Source organism: Piliocolobus tephrosceles, chromosome 4, assembly GCF_002776525.5.
Source record: "Piliocolobus tephrosceles isolate RC106 chromosome 4, ASM277652v3, whole genome shotgun sequence".
Taxonomy (NCBI): Eukaryota; Metazoa; Chordata; class Mammalia; order Primates; family Cercopithecidae; genus Piliocolobus; species Piliocolobus tephrosceles.
The window spans coordinates 126,008,314-126,020,144 of NC_045437.1; the positions used below are offsets into that span (position 1 = coordinate 126,008,314).

At 34.4% G+C, this 11,831-nt stretch overlaps 1 long non-coding RNA gene across 1 annotated transcript in view; it reads right to left on the minus strand.

The window, feature by feature from the left end:
* Positions 1 to 7,457: 7,457 nt before the first annotated feature.
* Positions 7,458 to 11,831, minus strand: part of LOC111547152 — a 64,415-nt gene continuing 60,041 nt past the window's right edge. Inside the window, exons 3-4 of the long non-coding RNA XR_002733038.1 lie at positions 8,188 to 8,374; positions 7,458 to 7,596 (exon numbers count right to left, since the gene is read on the minus strand). This is a non-coding gene — a long non-coding RNA (uncharacterized LOC111547152). The remainder of the gene's footprint in view (positions 7,597 to 8,187; positions 8,375 to 11,831) is intronic.

Sequence of the window (11,831 nt, forward strand, 5' to 3'; positions counted from 1 at the left end):
TAAGTACACACAGTAAAACTTATTTTTTAAAAACCTGATAAATATTAAGCCCCCAAGAAACATTTACAATGTTCATTAACATTGTTATTTTTGCTACTGTTTATATTTTCATGTTGATAAAGTTTATTTTTATTTGCCATTTTTAACTTGGGTTTTGGTAGACAATATTTTCCAAAGAAATTCGAGGGTTTAACCATTTATATGTGATGAATCAAGTAGTGACAATGGTGCTGAAGCTGGTAAACAGAAATGTCTAGAGAATTGATCCAGGTTCTACCCTGAATTGCAAAAGTTTTGAAAAAACATGTTCTTAAGTAATTCAGTCCCTGAGTATAGTATGACCATTCTCTGTCATTTATTTGTTTGTTTACAAAAGAGAAATAAGCTCAGAGAGGTTAATGACTGAGGCAAAGTCCCAATCCTAGAAAATGGAAAAATCAGGCCTAATAGGTACCTTGTGATTGCAGGTACTTTATATTTCCTGATTCTCCCAACTCTCTCACTTATGGTGTTCAAATATAGCACTTCTTTACTATCCTTTCAGCAGCAGATCTTACTTGCACATCGCTTTGTTTGTCAGCTGTTAGTCTTTCAAACATTTTTCAAACATTTTATCAGATACTGTGTTTGCAATAAACATTCTTACTTTTTACAACTGACAGAGACATATGTGACATCTATAGTTAGATATCTGTCAAATTTTGACTTTTCTTCTTAGTAAAGATATTGCTCAGGGAATTATCTACACATCCTAATATGTGGCTGACTATTCTAAAGGCTTGTTGAACATGTATTTGGAAAACTCACCCACTCTACATATCATATATCTTAAACTACTTTTGTTACATTTCCTATACTTTTACCTGTAAAAGAAAACCCTTGCAGTTGTGTTTTTTAGTTAAACTCAAGAATAGTCTGTTTGAGGCAGATAACCTTCTTTAGATAGGTGGCAAACAAATCTAGATAGAAATTCCTTCCTCTGAGATTTGGTGTCCTGAGAAAAGTAGAAGTAATCATGTTGTGAGTACAGAAATGCAGCTTAAAACAACACTTTGGTCATTCTAACTGGTGTGAGATGGTATCTCATTGTGGTTTTGATTTGCATTTCTCTGATGGCCAGTGATGACAAGCATTTTTTCATGTGTCTGTTGGCTGTATGCATGTCTTCTTTTGAGAAATGTCTGTTCATATCCCTTGCCCACTTTTTGATGGGGTTGTTTGTGTTTTTCTTGTAAATTTGTTTGAGTTCTTTGTAGGTTCTGGATATTAGCCCTTTGTCAGATGAGTAGATTGCAAAAATTTTCTCCCATTCTGTAGGTTGCCTGTTCACTCTGATGGTAGTTTCTTTTGTTGTGCAGAAGCTCTTTAGTTTAATGAGATCCCATTTGTCAATTTTGGCTTTTGTTGCCGTTGCTTTTGGTGTTTTAGACATGAAGTCCTTGTCCATGCCTATGTCCTGAATGGTATTACCTAGGTTTTCTTCTAGGGTTTTTATGGTATTAGGTCTAACATTTAAGTCTCTAATCCATCTTGAACTAATTTTCGTATAAGGTGTAAGGAAAGGATCCAGTTTCAGCTTTCTACTTATGGCTAGCCAATTTTCCCCGCACCATTTATTAAATAGGGAATCCTTTCCCTGTTTCTTGTTTTCTCAGGTTTGTCAAAGATCAGATGGCTACAGATGTGTGGTATTATTTCTGAGGACTCTGTTCTGTTCCATTGGTCTATATCTCTGTTTTGGTACCAGTACCATGCTGTTTTGGTTAATGTAGCCTTGTAGTATAGTTTGAAGTCAGGTAGTGTGATGCCTCCAGCTTTGTTCTTTTGACTTAGGATTGTCTTGGCAATGCGGGGTCTTTTTTGGTTCCATATGAGCTTTAAAGCAGTTTTTTCCAATTCTGTGAAGAAACTCATTGGTAGCTTGATGGGGATGGCATTGAATCTATAAATGACCTTGGGCAGTATGGCCATTTTCATGATATTGATTCTTCCTATCCATGAACATGGTATGTTCTTCCATTTGTTTGTGTCCTCTTTTATTTCACTGAGCAGTGGTTTATAGTTCTCCTTGAAGAGGTCCTTTACATCCCTTGTAAGTTGGATTCCTAGGTATTTTATTCTCTTTGAAGCAATTGTGAATGGAAGTTCATTCATGATTTGGCTCTCTGTTTGTCTGTTACTGGTATATAAGAATGCTTGTGATTTTTGCACATTAATTTTGTAGCCTGAGACTTTGCTGAAGTTGCTTATCAGCTTAAGGAGATTTTGGGCTGAGACGATGGGGTTTTCTAAATATACAATCATGTCATCTGCAAACAGGGACAGTTTGACTTCTTCTTTTCCTAACTGAATACCCTTTATTTCTTTCTCTTGCCTGATTGCCCACACCAGTTAGAATGGCAATCATAAAAAGTCAGGAAGCAACAAGTGCTGGAGAGGATGTGGAGAAATAGGAACACTTTTACACTGTTGGTGGGATTGTAAACTAGTTCAACCATTATGGAAAACAGTATGGCAATTCCTCAAGGATCTAGAACTAGAAGTACCATATGACCCAGCCATCCTATTACTGGGTATATACCCAAAGGATTATAAATCATGCTGCTATAAAGATACATGCACACGTATGTTTATTGTGGCACTATTCACAATAGCAAAGACTTGGAATCAACCCAAATGTCCATCAGTGACAGACTGGATTAAGAAAATGTGGCACATATACACCATGGAATACTATGCAGCCATAAAAATGGATGAGTTTCTGTCCTTTGTAGGGACATGGATGCAGCTGGAAACCATCATTCTCAGAAAACTATCGCAAGAACAGAAAACCAAACACCGCATGTTCTCACTCATAGGTGGGAACTGAACAATGAGATCACCTGGACTCGGGAAGGGGAACATCACACACCGGGTCCTATTATGGGGAGGGGGGAGGGGGGAGAAATTGCATTGGGAGTTATACCTGATGTAAATGACGAGTTGATGGGTGCAGCACACCAACATGGCACAAGTATACATATGTAACAAACCTGCATGTTATGCACATGTACCCTAGAACTTAAAGTATAATAAAAACAAAAACAAAAAAAAACCAACACTTTGGTCAATGATGGACCTCACACATGATGATGACCACCTAAGATTATAATGGAGTGAGAAATTCTCATTGCCTCATGACATGGTAGCCATCTTAACGTCATAAGCATCATAAACATCACACATTATTCATGTGTTTATGATTATGCTGGTGTAAACAAACCTACTGTGCACAAACCTACTGTGCTACTAGTCATATGAAAGTATAGCTTATACAATTATATATAGTACATAATATTAGATAATAGATGACTATGTTACTAATTTATGTATTTACTAATATAGTTTTTATCATTATTTTTAGCATGTATTTCTTCTACTTATAAAAAAGTTAACTGAAAAACAGCCTCAGGCAGGTCCTTCAGGCAGTATTCCAGAAGAAGGCACTGTTATAAGAGATGACAGCTCCATGCGAGTTATTGCCCCTGAAGACCTTCCAGTGGGACAAGATATGAAGGTGGAACACAGTGTTATGGATGATCCTGACTCTGTGTAGGTTAAACTAATAATGTATGTGTTTGTGACTCAGTTTTGCACAAAAATGTTTTAAAAATGAAAAAATGTTATAAATAGAAAAAAGCTGAAAGAATAAAGATAAATTTTTTGTACAGCTCTAAAATGTGTTTGTGTTTTAAGCTAAGTGTTCCTACAAAGGAGTTAAAAGGTTTTCTATAAATTAATAAATTTATAGAATATAAAGGTTCCAGTAAGCTAAGGTTAATTTACTATTAAGGAAAGAAAATAGTTTTTTAAAAATTTAATGCAGCCTAACTCTACAGTATTTGTAATGTCTATGGTAGTGTACAGTGAGGTCCTAGGCCTTCACACTCACTCACAACGCACTCACTGATTCATTCACCCAGAGCAACTCTCTCTGACCTCCAAGTTCAATTCATGGTAACTAATTATGCACACACATATATAGGTGGTACCATTTAAAAAACCTTTTATGCGGTAGTTTTGTTGTACTTTTTCTATATTTAGATATGTTTAGATATGCAAGTACTCACCATTGTGTTATAACTGCCCACAGTATTGGTACACTAACATACCGCACAGGCTTGTAGTCAAGGAGTAATAGTCTATACCATATAACCTACATGTGTAGTAGGCTACACCATCTTGGTTTGTGTAAGTACACTCTGTGATGTTTGCACAATGACGGAATTGCCTAATGGTGCATTTCTTAGAATGTATCACCATCACTAATCAACACACGATTGTACTAGTATCTCCAAACTTGTTACTCTTCTAGTGCTATTCAATTATTTCTGTGTTATATTTTTGATTGTCTGCTAAATATATGTGAAAGATGCTGCCTCATGAACTTTGGAAATTTCTTGGCCATTTATCATATCAAATTCTTTGCTTTATCTGAAAAGGATAAAATAAATAAATTATCTCTAGAAGAGTATAGTTCTCCAAGACTTTGACCCTCTTATTTCTGAGAGGTTATTTTAATATTTATTTCACAACAAGAGGAAGAAATTAAAGCATAATATATTATGCAGTCTTTCTATCTCACATTAAATCATGAGAAATTTTGCATTAATGTTTCTTGTAATATATTTATTTGGAAATAGAGAAAACTATTTTAAAATTCACATTGAACCAAAGAAGAGCCCAAATAGCCAAGCCAATTCTAAGCAAAAAGAACAAAATTGGAGGCATCCCACTATCCAACTTCAAACTATACTATAGGGCTACAGTAACCAAAACAGCATGGTACTGGTACAGAACAGACACTTAGATCAACGGAACAGAATAACGAACCCAGAAATAAAACTGTACACTTAACAACTATCTGATTTTTGGCAAGCCTGACAAAAACAAGCAATGGGAAATGGATTTCCTATTCAATAAATGGTGCTGGGATAACTGGTTAGCAATATGTAGAAAATTGTAACTGGACCCCTTATTTACACTTTAATTCAAGATAGAGTAAAGACTTTACTGTAAAACCCAAAACTATAAAAACCCTGGAAGACTACCTAGGGAATACCATTCAGGACATAGACATGGCCAACGCTTTCATGACAAAGACACCAAAAGCAATTGCAACAAAAGCAAAAATTGACAAATGTGATCTAACTACACTGAAGAGCTTCTACACAGCCAAAGAAACTATCAACTGAAAAAAGAGACAATGTACAGAATGGGAGAAAAATTTTGCAAACTATGCCTCAGACAAAGGTTTAATATCCAGCATCTACAAGGAACTTAAACAAATTTACAAAAGAAAAACACCCCATTAAAAAGTGGGCAAAGGACATGAACAGAAACTTCTCAAAAGAAGACATACATGCGGCCAACAAGCATATGAAAAAAAGGTCAATATCACTGATCATTAGAGAAATGTAAATCAAAATGACAATGAGATACTATCTCACACAAGTCAGAATGGCTATTACCAAAAAGTAAAAAAATAATAGATGCTGGTGAGGTTGTGGAGAAAAAGAAATGCTTTTACACTGTTGGTTCGGAATGTAAATTGGTTCAACCATTGTGCAAGACAGTGTGACAATTCCTCAAAGACCTAAAGTTAGAAATACCATTAAACCCAGCAATCCCATTACTGGGTATATACCCAGAGGAATATAAATCATTCTATTATAAAGACACATGCACGTGTATATTCGTTGCAGCACTAGTCACAATAGGAAAGACTTGGAACCAACCCAAATGCCCATCAAGGATAGACTGGATAAAGAAAATATGGTACAAATACACCATGGAATACTCTGCAGCCATAAAAAGAATGAGATTGTGTCCTTTGCAGAAACATGGATGGAGCTAGAGGCCATTATTCTTAGCAAACTAGTGCAGGAACAGAAAACAAGATACCACATGTTGTCACTTATAAATGCAAGCTAAATGATGGAACACATGAACACATAGAGAGGAGCAACACACACTGGGGCCTATTGGAGGATGGAGGTTGGGAGAAGGGAGAGGATCACAAAAAATAAATAATGGATACTAGGATAATGCCTGGGTGATGAAATAATTGGTAAAACAAACCCCCATGAAACACATTTACTTATGAAACAAACCTTCACATCCTGCACGTGTACCCCTGTACTTAAAATAAAAGGAAAAAAAAAAGGTAATCTGATCTTTAACCTAAAGAAAAAAATAATATACAGGAAGAGACCACCTCTCAATGCCCCTAAGAAGAGAGGAAACATGTGAGATAGACAGCATTTTGTTAACTATCTTGGGCATGAAGAGTGTGTCAGGTCATTTTGTTCTGTGTATCTAATATCCAGATCATGCCCAAGAGTTTGATTAGTAGGGAAATTTTGTTGTGAATGCCACATCTAATAAGAAAATGGCAGGTGGCGGTAAACCAAAATCAGTAGCATTTGGACTTTCAAAACATTTTCATTAACACAGATGGGGGAAAAAATGGATATATGGTGACTGGTTTTCATTAATATCTATAATATTTAAAAACTTTGCTAAAAAATACTGATGGATGTCTATCTCTTGAGAGTCTGTTATTCACTCAAACACCTAATAAAAAAATTTCATTAATTAATGTACTACTTGGCAAGAAGAAGGGAGTCTTTCCTAACCTTCAACTAATAATATTTGTAAAAGAAAAATATTATAGCCATCTTACATTAGTGTTAGATCTGATGCGACTGCAAATTGGTTAAAATATTCACATTAAATTCACAGCAAAAGAAATATTGTTTTACTCTTTATCTTTTAACTGAAGGTTGAAATGATTGCTCCCTAAGTTGTTCATGAATCATCTTTACAGATATGTAAAAGAATATACATATACAAGTCTTTATTAAATAAGCTTATCATTTCTATCTCCAATTTGAAAATTATTACCATGGAACTAAAAATCATATGGCATCATATTGTGCTAAAATTTTTTCAATCACTTATTCAAAAGTTTATAATATAAGCAGATTCAGGTAGTGAAATGTCATAAAAGATGTTTTGAAAACATTATTGCTTAAGGCAAACTTTCTGGAGTGATGAATTTTATTAAAGTAAATATTAATTAAGGGATGCATTGTTCTTCATAATCAGCCAATTCAAATTCGTTTACAGTCATCATAAACTTGTGAGTTTGGAATAATCTGGCCAATTATGATTATGTAATAAATGACATAAAAGGTACTTCTGGTTATTTCGTTAGATGATAATTTAGCAATTATATGAGTCACTGAATACACAATATTACAACTGTTGGAAAATTTTAACAAAAATGCCTCTAGACTGAACATATACATCATGTCACCCTTTGGCTCAACTATGTTCATATGTGTTTCAAGGAGATGAGGTTGATGTCCTTTCAATATTCATTAACTGGCTATAAAATACTAGTCCTTATCCAATTTGATGTAGTCTCATTCTTTTATGTTAGCTTTAGATTTTTCCCTTTTGACATTCATTCATAATGTGCTTCAACTTTTGCTTTTGAGTCAGAATCCTTGTTGTTGAATAAGTTGTTTTACTTCTTAGTTTACTGCGCTCCTGCATAATAGAAATCCATATAAAATATCAAAAACAAACATTTGTATTTTACATTCTTTGTAAGTAAACGAACAGCGTATACCACTTAAAGAACCTGCTTATTCTGAACTAATGTTAACAACTTTAACTTCATTTCTTTTTAAGTGTCTCAGTAACTTGTTTCTCAAAAATCATTTAAGGCCGGGCAAAGTGGCTCAGGCCTGTAATCCCAGAACTTTGGGAAGGCGAGGAGGGTGGATTACCTGAGGTCAGGAGTTTGAGACTAGTCTGGCCAACATGGTGAAACCCATCTCTACTAAAAATACAAAAATTAGCTGGGTGTGGTGGTGTGCACCTGTAATCCCAGCTACATGGGAGGCTAAGGCAGGAGAATGGCTTGATCCTGGGAGGCAGAGGTTGCAGTGAGCTGAGATCGCACCACTGCACTCCAGCCTGGGCCACAGAGTGAGACTCCGTCTAAAAAACAAATAAATAAATAATCATGTAAACTCCTCACTAAGCTGCAAAACTCTCAAAGGAGGCTCTATAACTGATGCCACACTAGCTCAGGCTAACATACATTATGCATTTTTTTTTTTTTTTTGAGTATACCTTGGTATACCTGCAATCCACTTCTCCACTATGCATGCGCGTCACTGTCTCTAATCTTCATTACCATTTGGGTAGAGGATATCTGAATTCAGTGGTTTGTCTAATTCTAGGGTGGAGTATTTGAGAGGACTGATGCCAAATTAAGTTTGGTGACACATAATGAGGCATGGTGGAGAAAGGAACAAATCTTAAAGACCAGAAATAGAAACTGATAAGGTGACTGTTTGAACTTTAGGTATTAACCATGTCAACTATAATTTATAAAGTATAGAGAAAGACACTTACACATACATACACAGAGATGAAAGACATTCTGTAAAAGTATTTTATTTTATTTTATTTTATTTTATTTTATTTTATTTTATTTTATTGAGACAGGGTCTTGCTATGTTTCCCAGGCTGATCTTGAACTCCTGGGCTCAAGGGATCCTCCTGCCTCGGCCTCCCAAAGTGCTGGGATTACAGGCATGAGCCACTGTGCCCAGCCCTGTAAAAGTATCTTATAATTTGTTTCTCTAACTTCACACCTCTAATTTTAAAAACATTTTTTCTTCACATTTCTATGTGAGATGAGACACTTTACTAGTGTTTATAGCTCTACTTTCATAATTTTAAATTTACCATTAATTCCACAAATCTTGATGTATATAATCTTTAGTTATGATAAGATTTGGGTTCATAGGAAAAACACATTTGCAAAAAATAATGAGTAAAAGCTATTTGAATAATTTTTTGACATATGACAAAATGTTAGTAATTAAATACTGTTAGAAGTAATTAACAGAAAGAACCTAATGAGAAAAAAGACTGGATATGATAACTCTGTATCCAATTATTTTTAATATCAGTAAGTAGTTCAAAACAAAACACCATGAACTCTAGTCTCAGATAGAATTGGGCTAGTATTTTTGCTTTTCTATTCCCTAGTTTTGTGGCCTTTCACTGGCAACTTTTTAATGTTCTGATTAAACACGAGTATAACGAACCTACCTCAGAATGTCATGACATAATACATGAAAGAGGAAGCACCTTACTTCATGTACAGGTGTAATTTCAATAAATGTTAGCTATAACTATAATGGATACTCTGGACTTGGGAAATGCTTTACAGATATTTATAACTGAATTAAATTTCTTTATACTCAAGAATTTAGGCAGATATTCGAAATATGTACTATAACAAAAACTAAAGATTCTCCCTTCTTCCTCACATAATCTTTCTCTACAGAATTTCTTATTTAGAGATCTGCTGCAATTATTTAGGAGTCAAATTCATCCGTTTATTCTGCTAATTGAAATGCTGTATTTGATTATTATCTCCAGATATGAACCATAGTCAATGTATAAGAACTATCGTTAGTTGATTGTTGATTGGCTACATTTCAAATGTGATCCCAAATGGGAAGACTGCCTTTCATGCTTTGAAGTGTACATTTTCATATGCATAATGCGCTTATCACAGAGAAGTTAAAACAGATCAGGAAATAGCCCTGACTCTGAGCCACCAGCAATTTAGTATTGACATCCCATAACAATAAGTTCTGGCGAATTAACAATGCAGTAGAAAACCTCTAGGATACCTGTCTAGCCCAATTACGGCTTTTAAGAAATTTCCCCTCTTCTCATTTACATCTACAGGTTTGGACTACATAAGCTCACCTACCTGGCCAAAACCAATACGTGTAATAGATACTTAACCCACACTGGAGTAACCAAGTTTTCTTTTCAGATATTTTTGAGTTAGGTCATTGGGGTTCAATTCAGTTGGCTAACGGTGCTAAAAGCAGCAAAATTCCTGTTCTGAATAAGCAATCAAGCTCATTAGGGAAAAACAAAAATAAAAAACAAAGCAAAACCAAATCCAACAGAAAACAAAAAAGAGAAAGCCACTCTATGGTGACATAACAACAATAAGCAGAGACAGCAAACACCAGAGATTTGGAGTATGCTATAGGGTTACTAATGACTTTCCATTTTCTGGTCTTAACCCTTATCAATCTAAACCATACTTTTTAAAATTTAGGTAGTGGGAAACATTCTTGTATCTATGAAACATATGAGTTTTATTAATATAAAGCAACTGGCTATGTTAAACCCATTCTATGCCATAATTCTCATGAAATTCTTCTAGAGTTCCAGGGCTTTTACAGTAGTTTATTTTTGTACTCATATAAATGAATTTCATGAAGGAAAAGAATATGGGGGTTTGAGGATTACCCATGGAACCATCATCTATGAAGCATGTTTTAAATAGCTTCTTTAAACTTTGTTTTAATCATAAAACTTTCAGTGGGTTTCCTACTTTTAAGTCAGTTTTAACTATGAGCTCTTTCAAAGTAAGATATATTAGAGACGTATACTATTGATCTTACCAGAAATAGATGAATTTTTAAAATGAGACAGCTATGTGAGTCATAAAATACATGTTAAATAATTGATGGAGTTTATAAACTTTTACTTTCTAAGAAATAAACCATTTAATTAAGAAATCTACAATTGAGACATTCTCCTGAAAACCAGACTACAATTTCTTCTTTGACTTATATCTTTAAAAAAAGCAACTTTTTCATGATTTTGTGTTCTATTTATCAAGATGAAACTTGAATCAAAATGTTTTATCATGGCTTGAAATAACTTTTGTTATTTTTTTTATTGTTGTTAATTAATTATTCTCATATAACAGGGACCCCTAAGTCTATTTCATGTTGCTTATGCCAAGTGGTTCACATTACATATTAAGAACATATATTTTGTCCTTTATCACCCACATTACTTTATAGTATAAAATATATTTTTATTTTTTATTTGCTATGAAGAAAAATGAATAAATCCATTACAATCCAGGCAAAATTAGTTTATCAACATGTAAACACTATATCCAATTTCCTAGATATTTCTCTCGCATTGCCTCATTTGGAAAGGTTTTCATGGATGAACCTATTTTGTAAATTAAGACATTTTGAAGTCAGGCTTGAGTAAGATTACTTTGACCTTGTGATATTGGGCTTTAGATTTCTCTAATTTGAATGTGATGCATTTAAGAAAATAGTCATATTTTTCTAGCTCTTCTAATTTAGTGTCTTTAATTTTCTACTAAGTAAATTATGCATGGGTTTATTTATTAGAGGAAAATATGTAAATGCTAAGTGGACCATTTACCTGAATCCTTAGCACCTAAAACCTTTTAGCAAATAATAACATTGCCTTGTACATCCAAAATAGCAATTTTTCTTTCCAACCATTTTTACACCTTATATATAGAGAGATTTATATCTATCTATCTATATATATATTTGAGATGGCATCTTACTCTGTTGCCCAGGCTGGAGTGCAGTGGCATGATTTTGGCTCACTGCAACCTCCACTTCCTGGGTTCAAGCGAGTCTCCTGCCTCAGCCTCCCAAGTAGCTCAGATTACAGTCAGCTACCACCACGTCCAGCTAATTTTTGTATTTTTTAGTAGAGATGGGGTTTCACCATATTGGCCAGGCTGGTCTTGAAGTCCTGACCTCAAGGATCTGCCCGCCTTGGCCTCCCAAAGTGCTCCCAAAGTGCTAGGATGACAGGCCTGACTCACCGCACCTGGCCTTATTTGTATATTCTTTTTTTTTTTTTTTTTTTTTTTTTTTTTTTTTTTTGTTTTT